This window comes from Mus musculus, chromosome 13, assembly GCF_000001635.26.
Source record: "Mus musculus strain C57BL/6J chromosome 13, GRCm38.p6 C57BL/6J".
Lineage (NCBI taxonomy): Eukaryota > Metazoa > Chordata > Mammalia > Rodentia > Muridae > Mus > Mus musculus.
In genome coordinates this window covers 81,762,294-81,779,802 of record NC_000079.6, presented here as the reverse complement: position 1 = coordinate 81,779,802, position 17,509 = coordinate 81,762,294, and positions in this window count along the sequence as shown.

Here is a 17,509-nt window from a genome sequence, read left to right as displayed (position 1 = left end):
AGAGTCTAATAACAATGTCTAATTCTGACAAGTACAGGATTTCCCCCACCTGTGATCAGGGCCAGAAAACTTGGTTTTGAGAACAGAACCAGAGACGTCAAAGGCATCTCCCTGAGTCATAGATGCTAGAAGCTGGAATCTATCTAGCAGTGAAGAATAAAGATAGTCTAAAAGCAGGATTGTCAGACTTCAAGACAGTGGGGAACACCACCAAATGCAAATGCATAAATTACTTAAAGACTTATGAGAATTTGGCAGAACGATTTATAACTCAATTGTGCAGTTTGCCATAGTAAACTTCATAGATGACAGTGTTGTTCCTAATTTCAAAAGGCTAGATGTGTCTGCTAGACATTTCCAAAAGAAACCCAGTCTTTCCAACCATTTTTTGGCCCAGTGAAGCCTACACATAGTGTCTGGCTTTCAAAACTACAAGTAAACTTGTTTAAGATTTGTCACAGCTACTATAAAGTGCTTTCACAAAGAATATGTGAGAGGTGGCACAATTAAATAGTTCAAATGCCATTAACTACTACCAAAATACTGGAATAGACCCCTTTCTTGATTACCATTTTTTGATCCCATTAAATCAGTTTCAGAAGTCACAAAAACAGTCAAATATCCCACAAGCTCCGTATCACCTCTGTTGCAGTTTGGTTTGGTTCCATTGTGTGTTGGTTAAGATTATGAATTATAAAGAACAATCTAAACCGCTGCTCACTCATCCTCGTCTTAAATTTATAGTAAAATTATTTCATTTTCTGGTTTGGCATTTGAGGAAAATGTAAAATGTGTTTTGTTGATTACCTCCCAACACCACTCATGATTTAGGTATCTTTCTAGTCAATAGAAAAATATAAACTATTTAAAAGGTCTGTACAACTGATAAGAGCTGTGTGATAGTTACATTTCAAGGGAAAATATTGATTTCAACTAAAAATCAAAAATTGTGAACAAAATATTTGAACATTGAGTTCAGACTTAAATTCATATTTATTAAAGAAAGTAAATAAAATAATTGTGTATATGCAAAAAAAAAAGAATATCGTTTCTTTAAAATGGCATAAGCCAAAACACACTGTGTGAGGTGATAGTAAATGCAGCGGAGTACCAGTCACATTCCCCTCTCAGAACCAGGAACGTTATTCCTCCAGAGTCCAACTGCCCTGGCTCCTGAAAGCTCATAGCTCAGTTCCTCCTGGGCAATTGATCTACACAAAGTAGATGCCTTGAGCAATAATATACGACTTCCATGCAGGCAAGATGCACCCGAAGACTTTTCAGTATGAGCGAGGAGAAGGCTGCTTGTTCGTTTTGTTTTTGTTTTTGTTTTTTTCTAAAACAAACAGAAAGGCTTCTTGAACTTCATGGTTGAGTCTCCAATCTTCTGAGGCTTCTGTCTTAATCACCTCATAGTTCACCCTCTCGCTCTATCCAATCTGCTCTGCCAGTTCCTTACAAAACTTGTTTCTAAGAAGCCTTCTGTTCAACCTAATTTGCATACATCTCTATTATAGTGTCTTTCATACACAATCTAGCTAAGCTACAGAAATATGATAGAATTGTTTTAAAAAGGAACATAAGAATTACATTGTTCAAGAAGAGCAAGATAGTTCAAGCGTACTGATTTAAATTTAAAAGGGAAATAGTTAAGTTACTATAATGCTTAGTTTTGATCATCAGTTTGATGGGATTTAAAGTCGCCATAGGAGCAAATCTCTGTGTATATCTGTGAAAGATTTTCTAGATTAGGCTAATTGGGGTGAGAAGAACAATTGTAAGTATAAATGGCACCATTTATTGGGCTCAAGTTGTGACTGAATTAAAAACAAAAAAGAGGAGTTGAACAGCATTATTCATCTTTCTCTGCATCCTCATTGCAGATGCAATGTAACCAGCTGCCTGTCGCCATGCCTCCCTTACCATGGTAGACTGTACCCTCAAACTGTGAGCCAAAAATCAACCACCACTTACTATCATAGTCATTGTTCTATTGCTGTGAAAAGACGCCATGACCAAGACAAATCTTAGGAAAGCTACCACACTTCCCTAAGTTACTTTCCTGTGTCATTATTCCAATGACAAGAAAACCAACTTAACTACTTTTAAAGAAAATCAGGTATAGGGCTAGATAAATGACTATGGTTGACAACTTCCTGCTCAAAAATATTATGAGATCCCCTTCAGAGATTAAATATTCTAAGAGTTTAAATGTTTAATCTACTACTCTTTTAAAATTTCATCATGTAGAGGTAGAAAATGAATAGAATAATGTTGCTAAAGACTGTGAAGGTTGATGAGTGGAACATACAGAGATTGGTCAATAGGCTCAAAATCAATTATGTGAGAGAATAAGTTAACTTATAATTAGTATGTAATATACTGCACATCTCTAAGTAGATAGGAAGGGGGATTAATTGTGATACAGAAGGAAATTATAAGTGTTGAAAGAATGGACATGCTAAGTACCCTGAATTGGTCAATATTCTGTATATATAAACCAATACATCAAATTATACCCCTTTCCTTTATATGATAATTGTGTCAGTTAAAAACATAAAATAACAATATGAAGGAAAAATTAATGCCTGTTGATATGGATGTAGGATTAAAGGGGAATTGAAGAATATAGGCAGACAAAGAATGCAAAAGTGACCCTGCTCCCCGAGCAGGCCCAACAGTGGAAACGGGAGGACCTAAGCCAGAATCCATTTACTGGACTCCCAGCCTTAGGACTCTACCATCCTGAAGGGATACAGCTATTATTTTTCCCTTTCTCAGAGGCATGGTCTTCTGTCTTTCCCAGATGGCCAAGGCTTTGTCAGTGCCAGGGAACAAACTGAGTGACTCCCCAAGACAAGCAGCAGCACCATGTCATAGGATTGTAGGCATGAATATAAAATATTACTGGGTGGAACAATAGTGATTCTTTTTTTAAAAAATCAACATGGCATACTTCAGGTATATGCCCAAACAAAATGAAAACAGAAAATCAAACAGGAAACACACTCACAGTAGTAGTATTCACATTAGTCAACATGTGGAAACCAATAAATACAAATGGACTGATTGATGAGTTAATGAGTAACAAGCACATACTGGATACTACAATCAAGTATCATTTGGCCTTAGGAAGTGAATTCCGTGTGTCTAGAACAGGGTTGATCCTTAAACTCTTAGCATTAAGTGAAATAATCCAAGCACCAAAAAAAGATATTCTGCTTATAGAAAGTAACCTCGAATAAGCAGTTCATAGAGACATCTGGTGATGAGAGGAATGGAGAGCTCGCTGTTGGTTAACTGGTGCCATCTCAGATTGGAATTAATGAAAGGGGAGGCACCGTTTTATAAAGGCACTGTGAAGAAACAACCAGACAAGTCAAAAAAGGGAAGTTTCCTTTATGATAACTGCCCTTGCCTCCACAAATGAGAGTGGGAGAAAAGAGATTGACTTATATTTTAAAAGACTTAGGGACTCCAGAAAACCCTTGTCCTGGCTTAGATGCAAGTTTTGACAAAGCAGCTGTAAAAGGCATTATGGAGATAATTGAGGAGATTTGTGTATGAATGGGGAATTCAATTACACAAAGAAATCATTAATTTTCTCAGGCATTCTAATAATATTTTTGTCCACTTATGAAAATGTTCTTTTTAAAGATGCAAACTGAGGTTTTTCAAGGTAAAATGTTCAAAATGTCTCAGATTCACCTTAAAATAGCACACAAAACCAGCAACCAACACCCGCAGAGTTTAAGAATTAAAAGGTAGAACAATAATATAGGAAAACAGAATGAGGGACTGGCGATAAGTGGTGCCTGGGAGCTGTGGGTCTGTAAAACTGTCCGCAGAATGGCAGCTGCGCTGACAGTTTAAATGATTGCCACTGTCACATTCAGTCCCTCCATGGGACAGAAGAGAGGCCAGGGAACACCTGTGCATCGGTAATATATAGCAAACAGAAGATTAGACAGCCTTCAGACAACAAGGCAGTTCTGAGTCCCATGAAAAAAGAAAGCAAAAACTTCAGTGACTTACAGGGTTGTAAGAAAAATCGCAATCAGTCCATTAGGCCCCCCACCCAAAAAAAGTTTCCCCTTAGAGGAAGTTCACAAAGGTCAAGTGTCCCAGTTGAGCATACCCAGTGACTTTTCTGTCACTGCCAGCCCAGGATTAAGTGCAGGTGTGACCCTACAGATGCTGAGTGATAACTACCTCTGCTGCTCACAGTAGGTCCTCTTAAAGGAAGATGTAAGTAATGTGTCTTCATTGCACTGCCACTGCCCTGGAGAAGGAGGCTGCATCAAACGGTGAAGCCCTGAGAGAGGAAAAAGCATTGACTGGCACATTAGAGGCAGAGGAAGAACAATGCAAAGCATAATGAGCGAAGTGAAATGATACAAGAAATTAAACTGAGAAGCACAGTTCTGGATCGCAGTACACCACGATGACACAGGGAATCTTATTCTAAGTGGAATGAAAAGACATTAGCAGCCTTTGAACTGATATGGTGCTTTAATGAAGATTTTAGACCTAAATTTCCTTAAAGGACCATCTGTATCGCCAATACCCATTTCCCCAGTCTCTTTTTCTCCCAACTCAAGGCATTTCAAGTCTTTCCTTTCTCCTACAACGTTTTGCTAGGTCATTGCATACTTGCTAGTTACTAAATTCAATTGCATCTTTTCAGTTTGCATCCCTGAGTCACACCTGATGGTTAAGCACTTGCTCTGGAAACTACTCTCCCAGCTACCTCTCATACGCTTTCCCTAGCTTCTTATAATGTTGACTTTCCCCCATCAATCCCCAAACTTTACTCTTTGTCTTTAAGTATCACCTATATACTAATGACTAACTTTTTTTTCAGGGTTTCATTTGTACCCTTCTAGTTATCTCACTCCTGAAACTTATATTTCTATCTGTGGATCATATACTTGTATCTCAATAGAGCCTAATGTGCCAAAACAAAATCTGGCATCATCCCCGTTTCCTTTTAATGTATTCTCTCCTCTTTTTCCTTCTGTCATGAATGATGGCAACACCAGTCACCCAGTTCATGTAACCCCTTAGAATGAGGTTAACTCCTAATAATTGTCAAAATACAATTTTCAAAATTTAAAGATATGCCAATCATATAAATATAGAATGAATGTTTCCAAAATCGATTTAACTCTTTACTGAGGAGACCAGAAAGATGGAGTAGCTGACATACAGAAAAGTTAAGCGTAGTCACAGCCTGTTAAAGAAGGTCTGGAATAAGTTTAAACTTCAACACCCTACATCTTAACACTGTGTATTCAAAATAAATGAATATTTACAGCTACTTTCTTTTTACTAGACAAAAAAACATTTGCATCTCCATAGGGCAAAGTCTATAAGCTACCATTTCAGCAGCATGAACTCTTTCAAACAGTAAATAACAAACTGAACCAAGATGCACTAACAAAGAAAACAATGACCAATGACACGTCCTAAAGAATTAAATAACTGTGTGTGTGTATTAGGCAATGCTTTATTGTTTGCCCATTTTTTTCTAGTTTTAAATTAGTTTTCTTTACTCTTTCACTTGATTCTGTAGTAAGAATGATTTTATGAAAATATCTTATATATTCAAAGAGACTGAAATTTTTCCTGGACCACACACCCAACTTAGTAGTATACTTTGGGGTGATTTAAGACTTGACCTGAGGGCTGGAGAGATGCCTCTACAGTTAACTTCATTGGCTGCTCTTCCGGAAGTCCTGAGTTCAATTCCTAGTAACTGTATGGTGGCTCAAAGCCATCTGTAATGGGATTGGATTCTCTCTTCTGGGTATCTGTGAAGGCAGATCATTCATAAAAATAAATACATAAAAATAAATATCCTTACAAATTGACCTGGTATCTGGCCATGTACTCAGCCTGTTTGTTTAGCCTGCCATTAAGAGAATAAACTTCTGCTTTACTAGCCTTGGATTCCCATGTAATCAGCTTTTACAGCCTATGCTAAAGCATCCGTGTGATTTGAAGTTATGTACTCCCCCATGCCTCTGCCTCAGAGCAATACATGTGTTCACTGTGGTAACCATTTCCTTAGAATAGCCAATAGATAGAAAGCAAGCTTATGTGGTGACTATCCACTGTCAGTGCTGAGTATGGATATAGTTTGATAATGCTGTTTATAGTACTAAATGTTTTGGGGTCAGTTAGAGTTAGTAACTTAACTTTGTAAAACTCCGTTAAAATTTTCTGGAAATTATCTCCTATTTCCTACCAATGACAAGTTTTCTGTGCTTCTCAATAAATACAGTGCAAACCTGCTGGTTAGAAGCACAGACAATAAAGGTTGATTATATTCAGAGACAGGCTACAGGCAAAGCCAGTTACCAAAATCTACAGACAGACAGAAATCCAGAGATAAAGTGGAGAAGTCAACTTTGCCTTGCTCTCGGTCAAATTAATTCAAGGGGAAGTGCTGAGGGTTTTTTGGGTTTTTTTTTTTTTTTTGTTGTTGTTGTTGGTGGTGGTGGTGGTGGTGGTGGTGGTCATGGTTTGTTTTTTTTTTTTTTTTAATATTGATGTGTTTGGGTGCCTCTGAGGTTATCTTTAATGCATTTTACGTATGCAGATTCCATGTCAATATTTATAATGAGGAGTCTGCCCACTGCACCGTCCTTGATGTTCTCCACAAAAATGAGAGGTTGACTAATTCATGTCCATTCTAGTCCACAAAAAAATGACTAGAATTACAAGCCATGAAAAGGATATGACAGCTAAGAGAGTATGACATTAGAGGAAGGAAACAAAGCCAGATCCATTGAGTCCTTAAACAACTAACTGCTTCATTGCAAACTCACCAATACAATTCAGTAAGAAAAAGTGCAGGCATTGAGTGCTTATGGTCTTCAGTGTTAATTGACAGCTTGACACACCTAGGATCACCTGGGAGAATATATCCTCTATTCTATCTATGGAGGATTACCTTGATTTAATTAACTGAGAGAGGAAGCCCCTCCCACTGTTGGTAGCACAGTGTGTAGTCCCAGGACTAGGACTCTAGACTACATAAAACATTTTTTTAAAAAATGAACTGAGGACCAGCAAGCATTCCTTCATCCTTCTCTATTTCCTGATGTGTGAGTTATGTGACACTACTTCTGTAGAGGCATCAGGGAACATCTATGCAGCCCAGATAGAGAATCTGTGACAGACCAAAGATACCATCCAAGCCCAACTTGGTGAACCAACAAATTCTATTGGGGTTACTTACAGAAGTATGGGTGAGAAGTTGCTTAGAGGAGCAGGAGTGACTCAAAGACATCATCATCAATAAAGCCCCCAGCCAGCCCCCAAACATGGTTGATGGCTATAGAGTTCTCTCAGCAGGCCTTGTTGCTCATTTATGCTTAGGGACCCAGTGAGTCTTTTGTTAGAATATTTGTATCAACAGGAAAAGAAACTACAACAACACTCAACACTGATAATATGGAGGGAGCCAGAACATTACCTTCTCTTCCTACTGCCTCTAAATTATACTGTAAGGAGCCTACAATATATGAATTTGAATGTTCCATTCTGCAAACCCAAGCTCCATCTCACTCTTAGTCATCTTGGTCAGCTTTGGTCTTAGGGATCTGCTACATCCACTCCAGTAGCGACCGGCCTGACAGGCTGAAAAGGGGAAAAGTTCACAGAAACGTAGTCTCCTGGAACTGTGGCATCCTGTATAACAAATGCTCCAATGTCCTTGCTTTAGTTGGTAAACAGATCTGTGTGTTTTCCCCTAATATTGCTTTATTATAAATGCTTCTATTTGACTAAGTTAGCTAAATATAACTAAGTTATACTTTAAGTTTAGACTAAGTATAGCTAAGTTAGATTCTAGGCAGTCCTGGGCATGGATAGCTAAGTCACTGCCCTATGCAGGAATTTACCATTATCTAGGAAGAAAGAAGTTTGTGATCTAAGGAGGAACCAGAGTAGATACTTAGAACTAAGGATAGTTGAGTTACACCCATATACAAATATTTACAGTGGCCTAGGGGGGAGGTGGACTATACAATAGACTAGAATAGGAACCAAGGCAAAGGCACGAAGCCCTTGCCCCTGGCTTCTAAGATTAAGTGGACCTTAGGTGGAGCTGTTTTTGATCCCGGTTGTTAACAATGAATTTTATCCCAGTTGGTTCCTGCCAGTCCTTCCGTGTTTGCATTCCCTCTTTGTATCTTGCCGGTGTGTCACCTAACTTCCGTATTTTCTTCTGTATAAAAAGTTTGATGCTGGATTTGACAAATTACTTTCAGATCCAGCACACTCTCTCGTGTCTGTGTCTGTCAATCCCCGCCGACTCTATGCCCATCTGTCTGAAACTCCTGATTCCCACTGATTAAGGGGGGCCAACTGGGTCCCGTCCGTGGCAGGGATCCACACCCAGGGATCCACACCCTTATGGCATGGTCCTTGCCTTGTGGAAGTCTGAGAAGTCACTCAGAGCCATATTGGCAGAGATTTTGTGTTCTATGTGTTTGAAGGGAAAAGAGGTGAATACAGGTTTCAGGTCCCTCCCTCCTATGGAAGGGCTTGCACTCTTGCACTGGGAGGACACTCAGGCGCAGAGTCATCCTGAACTTGGTCTCTTGAAATCAAAACTGAGAACCTTTAGCTAGTCACAATTAGGTTTATGATCGTCAACACTTCCGGCTTCCAACAGTAGGTAGTTACCTTCCTATATGTAAGTAGACTACAGTAGCAGCCTACTGTTACCTTCCAGCAGGAAGACTATAGTAACACTTAGACTAAAAAGAACATATACCTCATGACCAGAATATCCTATAAAATATAGCATAAATTAGAAAAACTCTAGATTCTTATTAAGGGGCTGTTTTTAACTTTCAAAGGAGTATTTTCCCATTTGAGTTTTTAATTTATTTATTTGTGCTGTATGTTTACATTGTATACTGCTAAAATTAGGTTAAATGCATCTGTCTTCCTGAATATTTGTCTTTTCTTTATAGTGAGAGCATTCAAAATCTTTCCCTCTATCTTTATGAAATATATAAAATATTCATGCCATTCTTAGTGCCCCTACTGTGTATGAAGTATTGCATAAAACAGAAAATGATGTATTAATCTCAGCTCTATTCTTCAAATCAGAACACTTGGTAGCTAGTAGTAGGCCTGAAACTAGCATTTCAGAGGCTTGGCTAAATAAAAAGTAATTTCATGTCCTCTGTCTTTGTCTGCTTTATACTTTTTATAATCAAGCAAGTTGTATTTAGATATACATATTTGTAGATTCACAAGATGTCTTTGAACTCAAATTGTGCTCTTATTACAACCATCAGACACAGAATTCTACATTATTTTTTGATGAATTCTCATTAGTAATGAGGCACTAAACATGCTAGTGAATACAACACAGAGGAGAATATTAATAGGGTTATTTTTAGCTGCCACCTACATACAACATCAAGACAACATCTAGAGGGGGAGCAAAAGAATGGTTCTTTTCGTTTAATAAACCATAATGTTCCTGAAAAATTCTTCTCTTTCTTCCCCAAATTGGGGCATCTAATTATACAAAGTGATTGCTGTGGCAACAGATTATATGAGTCCAAAGGGTAGTAAAAGGGAGGGAGGAAGAGAAGACAGAAAGGAGAGAAAATAGGATTACAGGAAAAGAAGGGCCAGTTTGATATTCTGTGGATTCTGGGTTTGTAAAGATCTGGGTTTGCTAACAAAAGTGCCCTGTGGTAGGACAGCAGAGTAAGGCTCCCTTCAACGTAACTGACAGGGGACTTAGAGAAACTGCATTGGGAAGCCATTTAGACTGTGCATGAACATCGAAACTGAAGTGCACAAACCTTTTGAACCAGTTTTTAAAAATATTTTAATTTTAAAAAAATGTATGTGTGTGTTTGTGTGTGTTGGGGTGGAGTTGGGGGTGGGTGTTAGTGCCACCTGTATGGCGGTGTCCCTGGAAGTCAGAAAGGTATGTCAAACACCTGGGCAGGACTTACAGACAATTGTGAGGCAGGCCTGGGTCTTGGGAATGAAACAATGATCACTCTAACTCTGTACCTTCTCCCCAGTTCCTGCCTGGAGACACTGGAGTCGCTGACCCCACTGACACTTGTCAAGGCTGAAGCTGTCCTTTAGCTTTGCCTGCATTTGTGCCTGAGATACATATGAGGCTGTCCATGAAGCTTGAAAACAAAGATGCCAACTGTTTGTAAAGAGAGAGCAGGATAAACATACTCACAAATGTCATGGCATGCATGTTTAACTATTAAAAAGAACAGGGATAAGGATTGCTATATGAACTAGCATGCACTGTGCCTTAAAAAGATCATCACTCAAAGAAGAGAAAGTAAAAAAAGTATATAGACTATAGTAATCAATTGAAAAGTATATAGACTATAGTAATCAATTGAGTAAAAAAAAAAAATCATACTAATACAAGTTGGTGCCAGTTCAGATGGTCAATATTCCTTAACCAAAAGCCACCAGAATTACTTACGGATGAAGATGTTGAGTTTGGTTTTTGTTTGGTTTTGTGAGACAAGGAAGAAAGCACACCAAGGAGTATTTATGCAGTGGGAAATGTTAAGAGCGTGGAGAAAGGACTCACTAAGAACTTACCTTTGTTGGGGAGAGTAAGGCTCCCTTCAACATAACTGACAGGGGACTTAGAGAAACTGCATTGGCAAGCCATTTAGACTGTGTAAGAACATCGAAACTGAAGTGCACAAACCTTTTGGGGGAGGGAAGAAATGAGCACAATTAAGTATCTCACAAATGTGATCTCAAGGAAGGCAGATTATGAAGTAGTGGAGCTACAGCTGGGAGTTCAAGCATCGCCATTCAGCCCCTCTGGCATGGGTGTGGAAGAGGCCAGGGTTTGTTTCCTTCTGCATTGTAACAGTCAGTTTCCTGACATTTTATCTTTTTGACGGTTTTCTTTTGTGTACTTGGCTCAAGAAAGCTGGCTTCCTCTGTGCATTTTCTGTTTTGTTACTGAGTTCCATTGTGCCTGCTGGTAGCCAACTCCTCCATCAAACGTTCTAGGGTCCTTAGAACAAAACACTCAGGGAACTCACCATCAAGTCCTTCCTTCCAATCCACAAGCCCTTAGGTCTTCTGCCTCCTTTGAACAAACTTGTGTTATAGATTGCCCAAGCTGTGTCTAGTCCATCCCTCAGAAAAGGAAGTTCCAGAGGCATATACTTATGTGTGTTCATGCACACATGTGTCTGTGTATGTGTTTACGAAAGCACAAATCATGCATTCAAATAAGTGGCACTGTGCTACATTTCTACAGAAAGAAGAAAGTAATGGAATAGACAAACAAATAAGCAAACACAAAAATCCTTGCCTTTGTGGTGCACTGGCATTGGAAGTCAGATGCTATTAATCAGAAGTAGTCACAGCATTTCTACTTCTAACTAAGACTTATGTAAAACACATTTTGAAATTGTTTTCTAGTAATGGGAACCATAGATTTACCTGGAAATGTGAGAAATCTTTTCCTCCTCTAACATTTATCTATTATAATTCTATCCCTTCCTGCTTACCGCTTTCTCTTTTATTATTAATAGTAGAGTTGTTGGGGTAGGAGTGTGGTTCAATGGTGCAGCACATGGTTAGCCTTGGGTTCAATCCCCAGCATACACCCACAAAAGTAAGTTAACAAAGGTCCACCCTTTGTCTATATATTTTATTCAAGCTATACAGTATGTCTCATAAGGAACATCTTATACTACAAAAACTAAAAGTAATACGACTACAATACTAAGACTGTAAAGTCTTGGGAAGAACATATAATCATCTTTCCAGAATACACCCAATTGGTCTGTGCCTGTTGAGGATGGTTGAGCACATAGAGGTTGAGAATATTATTCTATGTTTGTAAGAGGTTGGAAGTTTCCAGAAGGAACGGCTTTTAAACTGTAGTAGAAAAGGGAGGCAGGTGTTTATTATGAAGAACCTACAACTTGAGAAGGCACTTTTCCCAAGGAGGCCAAAGGAGCATAAGCAGAGAGAAAGGACACAAAGGACACAAAAATAAGTGGGCCACACTGGTTCAGAGCCCACTGGGAAGCTCAACAGGAGCAGACCTCCAGGAAATACAGCTAATCCTTTTTGTTTTGCAGTTGTTCCCGCCCCTGCCTCCGCCCCCGCCCCCACCCCTTGTGTGTTGCATGTAATGTAATTTAATGTATTTATCTTATGAGGTTTCATAAGGGAAAGGAGACAGGAGGGGGAAGGGAGGAAGAAAGGGAGAGGCAATCTGATAATTTGATTGACAGGTGACCCTGTCAAGTTAGTTTTCTGGATCACAAAGCTGGTTTAGTGATGCCTAGGGAGAATTAGACACCGTTCGAAAGACTGTTGGACTGAAGAAGTGATCATAGCCTAAGAGGCCACCTACCACCAAAGAAGACCTTAAATGGGTATTTTTAAAATACTTGGCTTTGTTGCTAACATTATAAAATCAGGAACAAAGAACAAAGACTTTCAGTGTGGGGCTTTTCTTAAAGAAGCAAGATCCAGCGCATAGGCTCTGAACCCTCACAGTCGAGGCGCTGCTGCCCCCTGCAGGTGGGAATTATGATCTCCTGTTTCTGAGTCCCTTCTCCCACTGCAAGGTACTGTTTCATTTTGTGCATTATGGAGTATATGGGTATTTGAATTCATTTATATACTAATTATCTTCATCCTGCAGTGTATGGCATGCTAGCATGCATCTGATCAGGAAGAAAGGAGCACAGACTTAGATTAGTAATTCTCAATGTGATTTTTCCACCCCATGTTGAGAACTATACTTCAAACCACTTCTCCAGCAATTAAACTATAGTCTATGCCCACTGAAAGGTCTCTCACAGGGTTGTCTTGTGCTATAAATGCTAAGTGCCACATGCATGAGTGCTGTGATAATAAATACTTAGGGATGCAGGGGCGGGCCCGATTATTTCTGTAATCATTAAGAATTTTAAAGATCGGCTTGAACTTCTGTAAGAGAAGGACATTCTGCATGACAGGGGAAGCAAAAGCAAACATGTGAATTTAGTAGGCCACAATTTCTGTAGAGTGTAAAGTGGAATACTGCAGGCAATGCTGCTTCTCCTTCAGCCTTGATGCGAGCTATCTCAGAGTGAGAGACCCACAGAACTACTGAAACAGGCAGCACACTACATTTGAACTCTTGTAGTTCTCCTCCTCTCCCTCCTCTTCCTCCTCCTTCACCACCACCACCACCATCACCATCACCATCAGCTCCTCCTCCTTCTCCTCTTCCTCCTCCTCCTCCTCCTTCTTCAGAGAGCAACAAAGACCTTGAGGAGTGAGGTGATCTGCTCAATGCCACACAGCCACTTGGTGAAGGAGCTGAGATCAGATCTGCCCGCCCCCCGCCCCACCCCCTCCAGTGATTTCCTACACACATGAAGCCACATGAGTCACTTCAGTTGGTCATGGACAAGGAGAAGAAATTCTGGGCTGCTCGGGAGTTTTAGATATAATTCTTCTTCGTTTCCATTTCTCTTCTTCACTCATTTGCACCTCATATTCTTACTCAAGAAAAAGCACACCAAGAAAGTGTTATGGGAAAGGGGTGCGTGTGAGTGTGTGTGTGTGTGTGTGTGTGTGTGTGTGTGTGTCTGACCAGTATAGGAACAGATTAAGAATACATAATGAGCTGAACTACTTTCTAGTATTCAATTGTGGTTGACTGCAAATAAGTGATCCCTTCAGCTTTTAAATTCTCTGTGACTGCCATTCTCTGCAAGGGGAAGAAACTACAAGATGAATTTTCAGCCTACTAAAGTGAGCAACAAAAGGCATAAGGAGCTAGCAGATATGTCTCAAGTTCAACAGTTATGATAATCACAATCAGAATATGAAAATACTAGTCAGTTTCCTGGTACCTTAGAACAAACTGACAGACAGACTGCCCCTGGCTTTCATAGCACAACAATGAGGCTAACTTTGCATCTTGGTACTTGGAATTGGCAGAGAAGTTTAGTGTTAAGAACACTTGATTTAGATTCAAATCTGCGTTTTTAGTATTTACCAGCTAAGTGATCCAGACAACTGAATTAATCTTTCCAAGTATTCACCTGCACATGTATAAATGGCAAAAAGCTGCTTTTTCCTGTTTTCTCTGGGTTTTTAGGAGATTTACTACCTTTCTTTGGGTGTGCCCCAGAGCAAATTCCAAGGCAAGATTTGAGTACAAATTGGTTACTTGATCCCAGGAAACAGTGAGGCAGGGAAGGGAGAAACCACTAACAACAATGGCTATTTAGTGGCCACCATTGCTTTTCTCACTGAACAGTTGGGAACTTCAAACTCGCTGGCTGACTTTGTTCTGGGAATATCAACACCATAATACTTCTGCCAGGACCTGACCACAGGTTTTGCACAGGTTAGAGTTCAGAGAAATAATTTCTATGTAAAGCCCCGGGGCTTAAGGTAGAAAGCTGAGTGACCAGAAGAAGTGCCTTTTAAGGCTACCATCAGCTCCTGAAAGGAAGATAAGGACTAAGCATGGGCTGGTGATGACATTTGTCCTAGTGAGATGATGTATGTCCCTAGAACAGTGTGACTGCCGATCTAAGGCACAGCTGTTTAAACACAAAGCAATGAGCTTGAAGAAGGCCAAAGCAGAGTCTGTACAAGGAGAGGAAAGTAGAGGACGACACACTGCTCCTGAGCTGTGGAACCAAAACCCCACCCACACTCTCCTCTACCATGGTTCCGTCCCTCCCTAACTCAGTTTCCCCCTGTAGCCTTCTCCACCTCCACACCTCTCCCCCACCCACACTCTCCTCTACCATGGTTCCGTCCCTCCCTAACTCAGTTCCCCCTGCAGCCTTCTCCACCTCCACACCTCTCCCCTTTCTCTTCTTCAATCTCATCTTCCTCCTATCTTTCTCTCAACTCCTAAATCCCAGACCTAGCACAGTGCTTATTACGTTCCACACTTTCTCATCCTCTGAAGCCACTGTCCAACTTCCCTCTCTTTCCTCAATAAGCCTAGTTCTTATTCAGAAATTCAAGGTACTGTCAGTTTCTTTGAAAAGAGGTCCCTACCGTCACCTTTCTCTTGTGGTCTGAACCGCCTATCAGGTAGTGTCTCTGTGAATGTCTTAAAATGCACCACTTACATCAAGCATGGTGGCACCTGTCTGTAATCCTAGCACTTGGAAGCAAAATACTGCAAGTTCCAGGCCAGCTTGGGCTACATTGTGAGACACTGTCTCAAAACAACAGCAACAACGACATAAATCTTACAGCTTGCATTATAAATATGCAGTTACAGCATTATAAATATGCATTTATAATCCATCATGCTAATTGCATCATTATTCTTTATAAGCAGATGTGGAACATTTGCATTGTTGAGAAGTTCATAGATGATTTGTAGCTACACCAGTGTCTACCAGTCGTCTGATTGCGCAACAGATTTCCTAAAGCAGAGGGCACCGATTTTTGGAGTTCTGGTGCCTGTCATCAGTCCTAACATGCATTTGGTGCTCTGCAAGTAATGTTTTAATCAATAAAAAAAAAAATGTGCTTTGAATATTTCCACCATTTCACACTGCTTTTCACCAAGTTGATACCTGTGGCGATAAAGTATATTAAAGGTGCACTCTGCATCCCTTGGGAGTGTAAGTGTTAAATCTCATTGGCCATCTGCCAGTTCTGTAGCTAAGTGGCTATTAAATCTGGCCAGTTGTTCAACATTTTCACCCTTGGTTGCCTCACAATCTCTTCCAAAATGGTCTTTAGTCTTATTAGTTTGGTCATTGGAGCCTGGGAGGCTAATTCACAAAATCAGGTATCAGAGGGCCAGGGAGAGTGTTCTAAGAAAACAAAGATGGCAGAGCAATTGTCCTCATTGTTTGAGGAAGGTCAAGGCTGAAAGCTGTTTTGTTTTCTTTTGCTTGTGTGTTTTTGTGGCACCATGGACTAGATCGGGCTCCTCGCACACACTCTGGAAGTACTCAACACTGAGCCTTATCCTTAGACAAAAGTTCAGTACTTTTAACATTATGCCTCCTAACAAAAGTATCTACATATCATACAATTGACCTGAAGAAAAGCATTCTACAAACGGATACCTCCCCTTATGTTTATTTACACCGTGACAAGACAGTTATCAGAACTCTCCACAAACAGCCCTTGAAATTAGCTATATTTTCATGATTTAGTTTCATCAGTTTTCATTTTGTATAAATAAATAAATGTATATTATTTAGTACATCTAAATAAAGTCCGTTGTCTAACCACCATCTTCTTCTACTACTACTACAGTAGAAACCTAGATGACACTGATGGGCTGTCAGCCACCACCATGTATGCATGTCCTAGGGTTCCACTCTTATCCTCTGCATCTTAGAAGACTCCGTGAGCACCGTCGAGAGGCCTGCAGGATGAAGACTAGCATACACCTTCCCACTCCTATAGGAGCTGTCCAGGAGTAAAGTATCAGGGCCTCTGCCTCTGATCCATCTTCAGAGTAGAAAGTATAAGAAGCATTGTGGTCCATAAGCCGAGCGCCTCTCTTCTTGTTTAGTTCTTTACCTCTCCTCGACTCTTAAATCTGTCCTAGAAAATGCCACTAAAGAGCCAGAGTCTGCTCTGTCCCAGGCTGGATGGACAGACAGCATGACAGAACTCTCCAGCGTATGACTGAGAAAGAAGTTCTTTCCTGATTAATCCTGGCTAAGCTCTTTGCTTCCAAAAGTCTAAATTTTGCTTGAAAAGTAGAGTCAAGGCACTTCATCAGAAATTAAATAGAGCCGGGCGGTGGTGGCGCACGCCTTTAATCCCAGCATTCTGGAGGCAGAGGCAGGCCGATTTCTGAGTTCGAGGCCAGCCTGATCTACAGAGTGAGTTCCAGGACAGCCAGGGCTACACAGAGGAAACCCTGTCTCGAAAAAAGAAAAAAAAATTAAATAGACCTCCAATAGAATGGAGTGACTCTCTTTTACAGAGGAAAAAAAGCTTATATTAATAAGGAAAGTAAATATTATTACTAGTGACTTATCTGGATTTATATATTACTATTTTGCTAGAATGATAGATATTTAAATGCTTAGGTATGTCAAGCTTATTAGACAGTACTACAGAAGTATTTTATAATACAATTCAATTATGGATAATATTTAGTGGAATATTATTTTAATGCACTCTTGCTGTAATGAAGAATTTTTTAAACTATCTATTTTGGACTCTGTGCATGTGCATGCAAATGTCATGGCCACGGCACTTGCAGGGAGGACAGTTTGTGAGAGTCTTTCTTCTTCTCCCACTATGTATGTCCTGGAGATTGGACTCAATTATCAAGCTCTGCGGCATGGGTGCCTTTCCAGAGCTATCTCTCCAGCCCTAATGAATGTATTCAATTCAATCAAAAGAACTTAGCTTTGACAGTCTTCAGGAAACATTACTGTACAGCCATAAGTATAAATAATTGTTTGCATATTACATACATAGGTTTTATTTTAATTATTTTAATTTTTGTAAA